Raw genomic sequence first — 16,779 nt, 5'->3', positions numbered from 1 at the left:
GTAAAATCGTGTGAACGAAGGGTGCAATCGATTTTGTCCAAACTTTCCACATCGTATTATTCCCTCCACATATAGATTGAGTTCGAATATGGACTATATCGGCCCACATCTTCGGGTACCTCCCACACAAAATTTAGATAAAGAGCTCCTCTCGCATCGTTTTGATTATCTTTTCAGTAGGTTGTTCTAGCGGCCTCATTTACAACGGTAAAATTGTTTTCCGGAGTAAGACAATACTTCCTGAGATAACAGCCGGCATATACTAAAATGGCTATTGTGCAAGTTTACTCTAATACTTTTTCAAAAATTTCTTCCAAACTTAGTTTAACGTAATTTAATATTTTGAGTCCTTTATGAAGAAGTTTGTTAACTAAAAATGTTTGGTATATGTCAATGATTTGGTATAGCTCCACATTACGGTACGTTCAGTTTTCAAAGCAAACTCGTCATACAAAATCAATATATTTTATATACGGCATAATTATTGTGTTTGGTTTGGTTTTGTTGTTGTTTTTGATCAGTGGCTGAAGGTATATCTCAGCCAACGTCAGCACAGCTGACTGATGCTTTCTTATTTGTTTATACTTTCGTTTTTCAATTTCTCTATTTTTTTCTGAGAAAATGCGTATTTTCTGCGTCTTTTTCTGCCGATTTGTGTTCTGTGCTCTACTTGTTGTACCATGAATTCCTTGCTGGACCCAATTGTAGCTAAATACGTATTTTGTAACTGTTTGCATGGACTGAGCAATAGTTTGCCATATCACATTTTTTTTTGTAAGTTGAGTTACATATTAATATGTGTCTAATTAGACCCAAGTATGTTTGAACGAAATCCGTCTCAGACAAATTGGAGTCGATTTAGACCTGTCCGTTCGTATGAAAAAGTTCAAAAATTTTCTCTAAAATTGTGTGCATTATAACCATCAAACGAATCCTTCGGGTTCATCCCTCATAAAATTGAGTATCCGATATGGCCGATTTAGCCGAAAATATACACATCCTAGTATTTCTCTTAAACGTATGTCAAGTTCCAAGAAGGTCTATATCGGACAGTTTACTGACTGTTCAAGGACAGTTTTGAATTTTTTACCGAAGGTACTCCTTGTGGTACTGTTTACAACTGTAGCATGTGTTTCGTGGGCACGTCCACGTTTGCAGACTATATTCGAAAGGAGTGACTGGCATTAGTTCAATCTATATCGGACAGTTTGCAGTTTAATGGCTCTTCGCGGATTGTTTTGAAATGTTTACCCAAGGTTGTCAATGTGATATTTTTCCTAGGCAAGTGCATGCTTATTGATATAATGAAGCTCAAAAAAGAATGACTCCCAAAATTAGATCCATCCCCAAGATGAACTGTGGCGTGGGGAAATTTTTACAGCATGTAGTCATTTGTAGTCATTGTTATCATGACTGCAACATTGTGGGTGACAATTAGTATTTAGTCTTCGTAGGGACTGCAAAACAGAAAACTGCCGGTATAAGTTCACGTTTTAATATAGCTCCATAGTAAGTTGCTTTCCGATTTTTACAAACGTTGAAGGTTTTAGCCACACTATCCAACTGAAATGGCAACAATTTCGTATTTAGTATCTTTTGGAGGTATAAAACATTCCTGCAGGGAATTGTCGTTATAGGTCCACGTTTTAATAATCTGGTTCCAATATAATTTATGGTGGAGGATATAAAATGTTCGGCACAGCCAAAATTAACAGCTTGTTTTATTTTTCCTAAACTGCATTGATTAGGTTTGCAAGTAGAAAGCAGAAAAAATGTACGCTGAAAACATCCAAGACTACTTTTGTCGCCTAGATAAGTTCTATTCATTTTTAAAACTAGAGATCTCTTCTTAGCACATTAAGGTTCACCGCTCCTGTTATTGTTTGTTGTATAGTCACAGGCTGAGGGTACATCTCTGTCGGGAAAGTTGACTGATACGATTTTACTTGGTCATGTTATGGTTAAAGCCGAAAACACATTAAATGCTTAAGGCATAGGTCATATCGCTCATTTACTCAAAGAGTGGCATAACTCAAAAAATGCGTTTTCTGAGTTAGCAATTTCTATTTCTATTTCTACGGCTTCTCCTTTATCTTGTGTCAATTTTTCATGCTGATATCTCTAAAACTCATCGAGTTACAGCTCATTTACTACGATTTTGGCATAATTCAACAGAACAGATTTTTGAGTTTATGAAGCACTAAAACACTTCAAATCATGCTTGATATTGCACAGAAATTAAGCACTTATATCTGGCTAGCTGTTTGCAAAATAGGGTCCAAGTGGTTATTCTATTTTTTGTTTAATAATATTTTTAAATTGGGAAGTCAAATTTGAATCTCCAACTTAAAACGAGTTTTTCTCGAAACTGGATTTTTTGAAATGTGTCACTCATTGAGTAAATGAGCGATATGTTCTTTCTAAGCCAATGTAAAATATGTATTTGGTCTGTTAATCCTCGTCCTCGGTTGGGGTATGCGTGCTGATGATAGCTTTTAACCGAATTATCGCTAGTCTTTCCGCCGCACAGTTGTTGAGGAATCGATTCTCCTGGCCAAAACCCCATTTTGTCGTCACCGATTTTTAATTTCTATATGCGATTCGATACTTTTTGCGCAATTTTGGAAAATACGTCATTTCTGGATAAAGAAATAGCTATTTTCCGGAAACTATAACAGATACTGTGTTCATTGTTTTCCAGGGCTTCGGAGTCGAGCCATTTTTCCTTCGACTCAGACACCGAATCCGGAGTCGTTTCCGAGAGTAATTTCCTATACCACTGAAAATGAATAAAACATGCACAATTTTTAAAATTTTCCTATATTTGGACCATATATGATTATATGTTGTTCTCCGTAATGTATTAATGCATGTAATGTAATGTTCTATATTAATTCTGCTGCATCTTACATCGAAAAGTAGCAACAGAAACAATTGATATCACAGACAGAGGGACATGACATTGAAATTAATATATCATCCTTGTAACGGTGGACGGCGAATCAAGGCAATGACGATAATTTAACATGCAAAAAGAGGTCAGCATGATGTCCATGCATTTCTCGGCATACATATTTCATCAAAATTTTAACGCTTGGTCGTTCATAGTAGTCCATTATTGACTTACTCCGAAAAAAAATATCGTTGTAAATGAGGCCGCTAGAACAACCTACGGAAAAAATTATCAAAACGATGCAAGATAAGCTCTTAAACTTCACTTTATCTAAATTTTGTGTGGGAGGTACCCGAAGGAGTGGACCGATATAGTCCATATTCCAACCTGATACATGACTTGATGAAATAATACGATGTGCAAAGTCTGCACCAATCAGAAACTCCTTCCCAGGGTTTTTTTGGAGCTTTTAGGCCAATATCTCAGGAAGTATGGACTTGCGCAAGAAAAAACATTGTACCGTCGTCAAGGGAGGCGCTATGACAACCTACTGAAAAACTTTCAAAACAATCCGAGAGGAGCTCTTAAACTTCACTGTATCCGAATTTGTGTGGGAGGTACCTAAAGGAGTGGACCGATATACATAGTCCATGTTCAAACCCGATAAATATCTGGAAGGAGTAATATGATGTGCCAAAGTTTGGACCAACTCGATTGCTCCCTTCGAGAGTTATCGTTCACACCATTTTACAGATAAATTTTGAACTTTTGTTGGGGAGGTACCCGAAGGAGGGGACCGATATGGCTTATCTTCGAACTTAAACTAAATTTGGACAAAATATTACGATGGCAAAAACTTGGTTCGAATCGGTTGATCCGTTCGAGAGTTATAGTGCGCACCAGCCAGACAGACAGACGAACGGACATGGCTAAATCGACTCCAAATTGTCTGAAACGAATTTCGTCCAAACCTACTTGGGGTCTAAAACCGTTATTTCGATGAGGCACATTTTTTATCTAAAGCCTAAAGGCTGCGGGTATAAAAATAAGAAATAAATTAAAGCAAATGAGAGCAATAATAGGAAGGGGCTGATCATGTGATATCCACTACTGCTGGTCACTAGCTTTCCACGAAATGTTTTGAATTTAAATTATATTAAAAAGGTATATTTTGAATGCTTTATATTTCTAAGTTAGGACTACACTTTGATCCCAATGTATTGTCCACATAATGACATTGTTATGTAGGAAGATTCCAACAGATCTGTTGCATATTAGAGGCGACTGCATTCCGTATAATACATGTTACAGTTCCTTACCGTAAGAAAAATATATTATCGGCTTACTTTTTGGAACTTCAATAAGGTACCTGAAAACTTTACATAATATTTTAAGCACATGCCCTAACATTGCTGACGGTTAAAGTCAACTATTTACGAAGGATTGGGTCGTAATCTTTTACATAACGTCCATATTCAACCTATTTTCTTTCTGTGTATAGAAAGGATATGCTTTTTTCTTTATAGTATATTGGCTCAGACCCAAAGCAATAAAAATCACCTGATATTTTAACGATCAACTTATCTTAATGCCAACATTATTATTGAATAGGAGTCATAGGAATTTGAAGTTTCATGAAGAACTGTACCCAAATTTCAGTAGAAGTTCAAGTTTATTTTGCACCATCTCTCTTTCCCAGCAAAATTTAAAGGAAGGGGTTCCATGCGATGACGTGATTTCATGGCATCTTTTGGATTGGTTCAAATGAAGTCGTGAAAGATGAACCCATGCAACGGAAGTTGTGAAAGATCCGATCTTTTCATCAGCATTTGAACCCATGCAACGGAAGTTATGAAAGATCCGATATTATCATCAGCATTTGAACCCATTCCATCGATCCAATAGAGATGAATTTTGTGTTTTTATTTATACACATTTTTCTAAATATATAAGACTAGCTGACCCGGTCCGCGTTGCTGGCCCGTTGTTTGAGTTCTCCGTGTAAACTTTAGTTATACAGTCTGTCGCAAAAATTAGTATACACCGTTGAAACCAAAATGTATTAGGGATAAATATCACTATAACTTATTGAAAACCACAAACAATTAGTTTTATTTGATAGACAAGAAGGTTGTCTTCCGTAATAACAATTAAAAGTGCGCAATATTTGCAATGTACGGTTCGAATCCCAAAAAGACCAAAATTTATGTCGCAAAAGTTAGTATACAACGGAGAATCCTCGTGGAACTGTGTAAAAAATTCTTGATATTTTTGAACAAAATAAAACTAAATCAGTACTTAAGATCATAAAGAGTATATTAATTGGTTTTAATGGCAGTTATAGTACTTATAGTGACAAGTCCAACGTACACTGGATCGTAAAATCCACAAAAATTGGTCATCTACAAATACAACAACTGTAGCGGCAAAATTCCGAGTGTTATGTCCTGTTTATGAATTCCAAAGCCATGAAATGATCAGAAAAGCTCTAAAGTTTCAATTTGGGGTGATCTTGATCGAGTTTCGACTTGTCCTGTTTGAAAAACGGAAATTTCTTGAAGGAAATCCATACTTTTGAGGCCATTGTCCTTTTGAAACATGTAATAATCCTTAATCCTTACACAAAAGAACTTTCCTTTTGAGTCAATTTTCTCACAAATGTTGCCCTTTTCATATTCCCACCAAAAGTAAATAGTAGGAGAACCTCAAGGTCCGTTGTAAGCCCTACAGGATTAAGGATTATTACATGTTTCAAAAGGACAACGGCCTCAAACGTATGGGTTTCCTTCAAGAAATTCCCGTTTCTTCAAAAGGGACAAGTCGAAACTCGATCAAGATCACCCCATATTGAAACTTTAGAGCCTTTCTGAGCATTTCATGGCTTTAAAATTCATAAACAAGACATAACATCCGGAATTTTGTCGCTAAAGTTGTTATATTTGTAGATGACCAATTTTTGTGAATTTTACGATCCAGTGTACGTTGGACTTGTTACTATAAGTACTATAACTGGCATTAAATCCAATTAATATGCTCTTTATGATCTTAGGTACAGATTTAGTTTCATTTTGTTCAAAAATATCAAGAATTTTTTACACAGTTCCTCGTGGAAATTCTCCGTTGTATACTAACTTTTGCGACATAAATTTTGGTCTTTTTGGGATTCGAACCGTACATTTCCTAATGTATGCAAATATTGCGCACTTTTAATTGTTATTACGGGAGACAACCTTCTTGTCTATCAAATAAAACTAATTGTTTGTTGTTTTCAATAAGTTATAGTGATATTTATCCCTAATACATTTTGATTTCAACGGTGTATACTAACTTTTGCGACAGAATGTATATCCAGTATTGATACACCCTTAATTAGGCATCCCTCTAGAAACTTCATAATATAAATCAATGTTTTGACATAAATTCCATATAATGGTATCCCCCAAATTTAAGATATAAAATCTCTTTTATTATACCCTTCACCATAAATCGACAGTTTAAAGCACTTTGTGATCCACATATAATGGTCGGTGCACGTCAATTAACATTGCTATATATTGGATTGTTGGTCTCGGTTGGGGTCGTAATTATTACTGCAAAGAATTGTTGGTATAGGTCCACGTTTTGATATAGCTCCCATAGAACGGTACCGGCTGATTTTCGCTATTTTTGAGGATTTAACATCATTATCACACCGAAATGGCTGAAATCTGGTTTTAATATATTTAAAAGAGGAGAGCATAACTATTCGTATCGACCGAAAGACACGCCTTTTTATTTGCGCTCGGTATGTAACAGTAATAGGTTCACGTTTTGATATAGCTCCCATAAAACAGTACCTCCCGATTTTCGATAGTTCAGAGATATAGCCACTGTTCAGTATACGTCCTCGTTTTGATATAGCTCCCATAGAACGGTGGCGCCTGATTTTCGCTATTTTTGGTGGATTTAACCTCATTCAGGCCGATCGAACGTAACGCTTTTTTTCTTCGCGTTCTATATGCAATAGTGGTAAAATACCCCTCAGCGAAATGTATGTTCCTTCGGGATATGTATGGCAACATTTATATAATTCATAAAAAAAATTACTTCTATAAATTGTAGTTGTTATTATCGAGATTTTGCTGTATTTAAAAAATGTATCTTTACCTAGCTATTCCAAGGACTGAAATCAATGCTCATGAAGTTTCACTTCCCACATTTTGAGATTTTATCCGTAATTATAATATTTTCAAAAATTGAACACGATCGCGGTATTCTGATTCCAATGATGATATTGTATTGTATATCAATAACTTTGTCTGATTTCCAATGGATCTTTCTGGAATTTCGATCTTGTGACATCTCAAGTTATCCGGATTTTACTGTATTCCAAAATGTGGAGTTGATCGCGCTGTCCCACTTATTGTTTAGTGTTCAGCGTTTATAGCGTTTTTTAGGCACGCTTACAAAATTATGTATATTATCTGAAATAATAAATGTTTGCAAATTTTGTGATGACCGCGATATTTCACTTCCGCGAAGACCATTCAGGGTCAAGACAGTAATTACAGTAGTATTGCAAACAATCTGTAAACAATAGGTTCAAAAATATCAAGGACTTCAGATTTTAAAAAGAAAAAAAAATTGAAGGAGAACCTCCGGTCACTACACTTAGTCGTATTAAAATAGCTCATTTTTGTGTCACGCTTACTAAAATTATGTATATTAATTGAAATAATACATTTTTGAAAACTTTGTAATGACCGCGATCATTCAGGGAAAACAATCTGTAAACAATACGTTCAAAAATATCAAAGATTTCAGATTTACTTAAAAACATTGTGGGGGAGGACCACCGGTCACTACTCCTAGCCGTATAAAAACAGCTTACGACAGTTCTAATTAATTGAAATAATACATTTTTGAAAATTTTGGGATGTCCGCGATTTTCACTTCCGCGACGACCATTCAGGGTCAAGACTGTAATTACCATAGCATTGCAAACAATTTGTAAACAATATATTAAAACGTATCTTGAATTTCGCGGTTTTCTTAAAAAAATTGTGGGGAGGACCACCGGTCACTACACTTAGCGGGATAAAAAAATAGATTACGACCTATTCTCAGACCTAAAAACTCCACATACAAAATTTCATAAGATTTCCCAATCGATTTTTCGGAATTTCTATATAGTGACATCTCAAGTCATCGGGATTTTACTGTATTCCAAAATATGGCGTTGACCGCGTTATCCCACATATTGAAGCCAGTGTTATAGCGGTTTTGTAGTCACGCTTACTAAAATTAGGTATATTATCTGAAATAATACATATTTGAATAATTTGGGATGACCGCGATATTTCACTTCCGCGACGACCATTCAAAAAAATATATAGCCTATTTTCACCGCCGGTGTTCCCAGTACATTATCTGAAATTTTCAAGAAAATCTATTCAGCCGTTTTTGAGTCTATTCGGAACATACAAACATACAAACAAACATACTAACATACACACATTGCCTTTTATATATTAGATTAATTATTTACAATAGGCTTGATGTTGTCGGAGACTCGAAATCACAACCAACGTTGTTAAAACTCTCGTCTTAATGATAATGTCATTGCAAAGGGTTGGTGAAAATGGCATGGCAAAGCATTGGTGAAAATGACATGTCAAAGCATTGGTGTAAATGACATGTTTTGTATCCAAAAATTAATAGTATATTTTTGGGCCCACGCTCATATAAAATTCATCGATGAAGATGCTAAAAAGATGACATGCCAGATCACTTGCACACATAATTGAATGGCATCTTTGGCATCGAACATTTTGCTGGGTCTATCATTAGTTTTTCATTAATTCTTTATAAATCTAACAAGAAACTGTCAACTTATGCCAAATTTTTAACGTATTATAAACAACGTCTTCATAACGTCTTATTTCAACAGTATTAAAGGCATCGTTTAACTATTTTTAGCGTTTTAAACTTGAAATCGCTTTTATTCGTTCCAATTTTAACAATAATATTCAAAATTTGCCGTCGTACTTAAGTTATTAAAGAATGTGCTATTTCGGTGAAACACTTCAAACCGTACAAATTTTGGGCTTTTTGAAGGAAAATTATAAAAAAATATAACGGGACTTTATGGAAGCAACACTTTTTGTGGAAAGATACTTCATAAGTGTACGAAACAGGATATACAAACATATCCCAGGATATTCGATTAATCGTCGGTGTCATGCTTAAGTGTTCCATACGCCATTTTTGACCTTTTGAGACACATGTGGTTTCTAGGGTTTACCGGTATGTTTTTTCTGAATTTCTCGTCGGCTTTCTCCTATCTTTCTTTTCCGAGATATCCACGACCCGATGAGAAATCATAAACTTTTTTCAGTTATGAAATTAATATTTTAAAAATTTACAAGTTTAAAAACACATTTCAAAAATCAGAATTTTAATTTTCGATTTACCCCCTGTTTTTGTAACTATTTTTTGTTCGTTCGTCTATATTCGTAATAATTTAGGCATCCGTAGCTCAGCCCTCAGATGACATACGCACCTAATTTTTTGTAGACGCGTTCCATATGTAGTTGAGAAACCCTCTTTTAAAAATCGTAAATCGATCTACAAAATTTGACAGTTCGTGTGAGAAGAATAAAAACCTTTACAAAAACAGGGGGTTAGAAGTATTTAATTTATTGAGGCAAAGATGGAAAAATTTTTTGTCACTTTGTTCCATGTGATTTACAATATTTCACATTTGTGTCATAAGTGCGGATATGGAACAAATCGACAAGAATTCTTTTTTTAAAAAAATCTCTACAACTTTTATATTTCAATACATATTCCTCTAAATTTTTGCAAATATGTTCTATACACTATTATTAATATTTCAAGTCAAAAATATAAATATTTGCTTTAGCCAGCTCCACACAGTTGTGACGCAAAACATTAAAATGCGATTATCTCAAAACAGGCAAATGGCGTATGGAACACTTAAGCATGACACCGACGTAATGTCAACTAAAATGAAGTAACAAATAAACATTTGAAATGTGCTATTGAAATTAAACAGAGTGTATGAAGATTGCTATATTACTAGGGGGTCTGGGATGACTATTTCTTAGTGTTACATGCATTTTGGTCAAAACAAATTTGTAATACATTTTCAACATTATAGTGCATGGTGTCAATAAGTGGGACCTAAAACCAGTGTTCCAAAGTGTATATTAGTTTCGCCATAATGTGATGGGATGTTAAGAAATCGATTCAGCTTGAACACTCATGAAAAGGAGCAATTATAATTATACTGTCATGGAACTTTACATTTGTTTGGGTCGATTGGACCAAAAAATAATTATAATAAAGCCTTTGCTTACATGTTTTCTCACAGTTTTCTTATAAGATGAATAAACGATTCCCAAAATTATTAGTGTTCATCTCTCTACCATATAAAAAATCTTTTAATAAATTTAGAAGAAAAAAAAAGAATTTTGCCCGGAGTCAGAGTCGAGCTTTTTTCACGACTCCGACTCCAGACTCTGACTCCGAAACCCTGTGTTTACAGTGTTTTATTTAACTTGCTTTGGTGTCTATTTAGTTCAAATCTAGTAACTCATTTTCCACACAGTTGCAGTTGACCAATTTACAGATATGGATGACAATACATGAATATGAAACCAAAACCAATATTTGTCCATATTTTCCTATATCTCCCATATAGCGGCACTACCCGATTTCGAGTATTTTGAGGATTGTATCTTCATTTTAGCTCGAATTGGCTGTAATTTGGCACTTAGTGTTCCAGTGGTACAGAAACTTCCACACAAAATTGTTGACATAGGTCAATCTTTTGGTATAGCCCCCATATAGCGGTACCACCCGATTTCATGTATTTGAAGGATTTTATCTTCGTCTTTATCTACATTGTCGGCATAAATTGGCTGTAATTTGGTTAATAGTAAGAAATACAGTGGTAAAAAAATTATTTACTAAAATTTTAAAAATAAAAAATAATTACAAAAATTATGTTATTGTGTTTTATTTTGTAATTCTTTTAAAACAGTTCTTCTCCAGGTAAAAAAGGTCGTCATGAACGGCGGCTGCCTTGTGGATTCCATTCTAGAACACTTCTAGCTATGCTGTTTTGAGTCTTTCGCAGCGTATGGCCTATCCATTTTCTTCTACTTATTTCAACTTTAATTGGCTCCTCATTTGTTATTCTCCAATGGTCGTCGTTTGTTATTTGGTTTGGCCAGAATATGCGACATAATATTCGAAGACATTTGTTTATGAATGTCTGTAGTCTCTGCATTATACTGGACGTCATTTTCCAGGTTTTGCTACCATACAGGAGGGTGGATTTAACACATGAGTGAATATTTTTGTTTTAGTTTTTATTGATATTTGCGATGACCGTCATATTTTGTTCATTCGGCCAAATGCAGATCTCGCTTTGTTTAGTCTGTTTGTGATGTCATCTTCCACATCACCATTTGCCGACATCATACTTCCTAAATAGCAGAAAGATTGTACATATTTTATCTGCTGGTTGTCATGGCTAGCCGATGAGTTGTTGATGCGCATAGCTTTTGTATTTTTCAATATTGATTTCCAGTCCCGCTGCTCTAGCCAGTTGGACAAGTTCATTTATTTTGTTCTACATGTCGCTGAATTTGTGCGACAATAGGCAGAGATAGGACGCTGAAATTTTGGAAAAATGCGTCTTTTGTTTGCAGGTAGGTCAAGTTTGGTGATGGGCTATATCGGTCCATGTTTTGGTATAGCCTCCATATAAGGGTACCCACCGATTTACGGTATTTTGACATTTAGGGTTCTTAAGAGTTAATAAACTTATATAACAAAACTAGTGGACATAGGTCCATGTTTTGGAAGAGCCCACATATAACGGTACAGCCCGATTTCAAGTATTTAGACGTTTTAAGTCACATTTCTGGGCCGAATTAGCTATAATTTGTTCTTAGTGACCAAAAAACATATAAAATTATGAACTTAGGTTCATGTTTTGGTATAGCCCCCATATAACGATACCTCCCGGTTTTCTGAAATTTGATTTGATGATTTTACCTACAATTTTTAACCGAACTATCAGTAATTTGACATTTGAAGTTCTTAGTGGTCACAACACCTCTTCATCAAAAATTGTCAACATAGGTCCATGTTTGGATATAGCCCCCATATAACGATACCTCCCGATTTACAGTAATTTGGCAACTTTAGCTACAATTTTTAACCGAACTAACTGTAATTTGACATTTGAAGGTTGTAGTGGTCACCAAACATCTGCATCAACAATTTTCAACATAGGTCCTTGTCTGGATATAGCCCCAATATAACGATACCTCCCGATTTTCGGTACTTTGAGGATTTTACTTAAAATGTTTAACCGAACGTAGGTCCATGTTTTGGTATAGCCTCAAAACAAACCTCCCGATTTTCCGTTCCTTAGCTTTATTTGTTGGCCGAACTTTTTGTAAATTAAAATTTAAGAGGCAACAAAAATTGTTCTTTAAGTTCATATTTTCGTATAGCCCACATATAGAGGTACCTCCGAAATAGCTGTTAATGGCATTTGAAGTTCCCACGTTATGTACCGATTTTCGGTATTTTGAGGATTTTAGCTGCACTTTTCAAACCGAATTATTTTCTAGTTTTTTATGCATTAAAAATAAAACACTGTGAATTAATTTTTTTATACCCTCAGCCTTTAGGCTAAAGAGGGTATTTACACTTTGATACGACCAAAAATGTGCCTCATAGAAATAATGGTTTTAGACCCCAAGTATGTTTGTACGATATCCGTTTCAGACAATTTTGAGTAGATCTAGCAATGTCCGTCCGTCTGTCTGTCTGTCTGTCTGTCTGTCTGGCAGGCTGGTGCGCACGATAACTCTCGAACGGATCAATCGATTCGGTTAAAATTTTGGGTACCGAAATATGTTGTCCAGATTCGATTTAAGTTCGAAGATGGGCCATATAGCTCCACCCCTTCAGGTACCTCCCCCACAAATGTTCAAAAATAACCGATTTGGTCCATACTTTGCACATCGTGTAATTTCTACCAAACTTAGATGAGGTTCCAATATGGACTTAATCGGTCCACTCCTTCGGGTACCTCCCACACAAAATTTGGGAAAAGTTCAGTTTAGGACCTGGTCTCGAATCGCTTTGATTTTTGTTTACGCAAGTTGTATTCGCTGTCCTCTATATGACGCTGTAAGTTTCATTAGGGGCAAGTCCATACTTCCTGAGAAAATGACCTGAAAGTTACAAAAAACCCTATGACACCGTGTGTAGTGGTTGGAGCGCAAGATAACTCTCGAACGGATCTGCCGATTCGGTCCAAAATTTGGCTTTCGTAATATTTTGTCTAAACTTAGTTCAAGTTCAAAGATGGATTATATCGGTCCACTCCTTCCGGTACCTCCCCACAAAAGTTCGAAAATGTTCGGAAAATTTGTGTGTACGATAACTCTTGATGGGAGTAACCGATTTGGTCCATTCTTTGCACATTATGAAATTTCTACCAGACTTGGATGAGGTTCCAATATGGACTCAATCGGTAAACTCCTTCGAGTACCTCCCACACATAATTTCGGAAAGGTTCAGTTTAGGGCCTGCTCTCGAATCGCCTTGGTTTTTGTTGTAACATCTTGTATTCACTGTCCCCTATACGAAGGTACAAGTTTCCTCAGGGGCAAGTCCATACTTCCTGAAAAAATAGTCTGAAAGTTGAAAAACAAACCATCAGCCATATCTGTCCACTCCTTCAGGTACCTACCCCACAAAAGTTCAAAAATGTTCGGAAAAATTGGGCCACGATAACTCATGATGGGAGTGACCGATTTGGTCCATACCTTCACATTCTCATAATATCTACCAGATATAGATCAGGTTCGAATATGGACTATATTTGTTCACTCCATCCCGTACCAACCACACAAAATTTTTGATAAGTTCACTTTAAGACCTGCTATTGAATCACTTTGATTTTTGTTGAAGCAACTTACATTCGCTGCCTCAATTACGATGGTAAAAGTTGTTTCAGGGGCAAGTCCATACTTCTTGAGAAAACAGCCCAAATGGTGTAAAAACCCCCTATGGCACCCCCATGGTTCCGCACAATTTTTGAACTTTAATCCTAATCAACATTTTTGTCGGTTCATACGACCAAAATTTTGAAACCCCCTAAATACATACGTTTTTTTTTTGTGAAAAAAGTGTTTCAATTTGAACAGGCTGAGGGTATATCTCTGTCGGCAGAGCCGACTGATACTTTTTTACTTGTTTTAATTATTTATTCATATACACTTTCATACGGGCAAAATGTGCCTCATCGAAATAATGGTTTTAGACCCCAAGTATGTTTGGACGAAATGTGCTTCAGACAATTTGGATTCGATTTAGACATGTCCGTCTGGCTGGCTGGTGCGCACGATAAGTCTCGAACGGATCAACGGATTCGGTCCAAAATTTGGCTTTCGGAATATTTTATCCAAACTTAGTTTAAGTTCGAAGATGGGTTATATCGGTGCACTCCTTCCGGTACCTCTCCCACAAAAGTTTGAAAATGTTCGGAAAATTTGTGCGCACGATACCTCTTGAAGGGAGTAACCGATTTGGTCCATACTTTGCCCATCGTGAAATTTCCACCAGGCTTAAGGTTCCAATATGAACTCAATCGGTCAATTCCTTCGGGTACCTCCAAAATTTGGCCTTCGTAATATTTTGTCCAAACTTAGTTTAAATTCGAACATAAGCCATTTCGGTCTACTCCTTCTGGTACCTCCCCCACAAAAGTTCATAAATGTTCGGAAAATTGTGCCCACAATAACTCTTGAAGGGAATGACCGATTTGGTCCATACTTTGCACATCCTAATATATCTACCAGATAAAGATCGGGTTTGAATATGGATTATATTTGTCCACCCTTCGGGTACCTCGACACAAAATATCGTATAAGTTCACTTTAAGACCTGCTGTCGAACCACTTTGATTTCTGTTGCAGCAACTTGCATTCGCTGCCTCAATTACGACACTAAAAGTTTTTTTTAGGGGTAAGTCCATACTTATTGAGAAATCAGTCTGATAGGTGTAAAAACCCTATGGCACCATATGTAGTCGCTAAAGAGCACGATAACTCTCGAACTTATCAACCGATTTGGTCCAAAAAGTTCAACATTTGTGTCTAAGTGCAGTTTAGGGTCCTTTGGAAATGTGTAACGATGCTTTTCGTTATGGTGCTGTTTACAGTCATCTTATGTTTTCCGCGGACAAGTCCATGCTTCCTGGCATACTGGTCCAAAATTTGTACGATGACCCACTGAAATAACTAGTGGCGCGATATCTATCAAAAGGATATGACTCTCAAAACAGGATTCACTTCCATAATGAACTATGTCGGTCCATTCCTTTAAGTACCTCCTCAGCAATATTTTTGAACTTTAATGCTAATCCAAATTATTGTCTGCAAATTCAAATGTCCAAAAAGAGCCACAAAATTCTGAAAATACCCTAAATACATTACATCTGTCCGTGGATGAAAGTTTCGATTCACATAGGCTGAGGGTATATCTCTGTCGGCCAAGCCGACTGATACTTTTTGACTTGTTTTTTATATAAAGCTTATTTATTGAAATTTGACTATTTTTATTATATAGGAAGGTATAAAACACCAAAAAACGCTCATATTTTGATGAAAAATAGTAAAAAACTCAAAAGTTTAACTTTGACCTTAAATTCCTCTGTAGCTACTAGACCGAATTTCCTTTATTTACCGGAAAGCTGATTGTGTTATCCATTCAAAAATTACAGAATTTTGGCCACGAGTATAAATGTCTTGTAAAACACTCTTCTCTTCGGTTACTTTCTTACTTACTTAGCAGGCCCATTACAGAACATTTGTTCCATAAGCCGAAAGCCGAACTAAGAAAAGATCTCCAATTCTCTCTGTTTGTTGTTCGCATTCTGGAATGCTGCGCCTTTTCATCTCTTCATCCACTTGTTTGCTCCATCTAAGCTTAGGCCTGCCAATGCTGCGTGCACCGCCATGTGGGACGTATTTATACGCCTTTTTTGCGGGTTCAACATCGCTCGTTCCCATGATATGTCCTAGCCAACGCAATCGTTGCTTCTCGATACGTTTATCAATACTGATGTCGTTGTATAGCAGATACAGCTCGTGGTTCATACGACATCGATATTCACCGTCAACGCAGATTGGTCCATAGATCTTTTGAAGAATTTTTCTCTCAAACAGCAGTGTTTTGTAAAGCGTTATTTTTGTTTGACGAGATGTGGATTTGTTCTTAAACTTCTTACTTAAGCCAAAGTAGCATCTGTTGGCCAATATAATTCTTCTTTTTATTTCACAACTGATGTTGTTTGTTGTGTTCGAGTACGTTCACTCTTTAATAAAATCGAGCAATTGTATTATGTATCCTTCATATCTACATCTACTTGACGTAAAGTTTGGCCCTGTAATTCTCTATATAGGATCCTTCATAAATAACATGGGGACCTCAGTAATAACTTGACTAGCATCAAGCTATTCAGATTTCTCATGATAGATTGTTGAAAAATTATGGCTTAAAGAAACATTTCATAAATAAATGGTTTATCGGGAACTTTGGCTAGTTTTATTACATCTTATGTCTTCTTCAAAGTTGCTCAAGCATGAAGTTGGGGATTCAATTCCTTATTAGTTATCATACTTCCTTTCCGTGTTACTGTTTGAATTAGCTATGACCTGCCTCATTCGTTGTCGTTACTATAAACCTGCTTCCAGGTTTTGATAATGACCATAAAGCATATTTGAGTCGTTTAAAACATTTATGAGAAACAATTTTTAATCATATTGTCCAAAGGTATATTACAGTATCTA

The 16,779-nt window shown here is 35.9% G+C and overlaps 1 protein-coding gene across 50 annotated transcripts in view; it reads left to right on the top strand.

Annotated features, from left to right (window-relative positions):
• The window catches only part of SK (small conductance calcium-activated potassium channel), an 877,735-nt gene that overhangs the window by 833,130 nt on the left and 27,826 nt on the right, over positions 1–16,779 (top strand). The gene's annotated exons all lie outside the window — the stretch shown is intronic.

The sequence above is a fragment of the Musca autumnalis genome, unplaced genomic scaffold (genome assembly GCF_047663935.1).
Source record: "Musca autumnalis isolate F117 unplaced genomic scaffold, ASM4766393v1 scaffold_3, whole genome shotgun sequence".
NCBI classification, from domain to species: Eukaryota; Metazoa; Arthropoda; class Insecta; order Diptera; family Muscidae; genus Musca; species Musca autumnalis.
The sequence above is the reverse complement of the archived record's forward strand: the minus strand, read 5'-3'. Positions and strand labels throughout refer to the sequence as shown.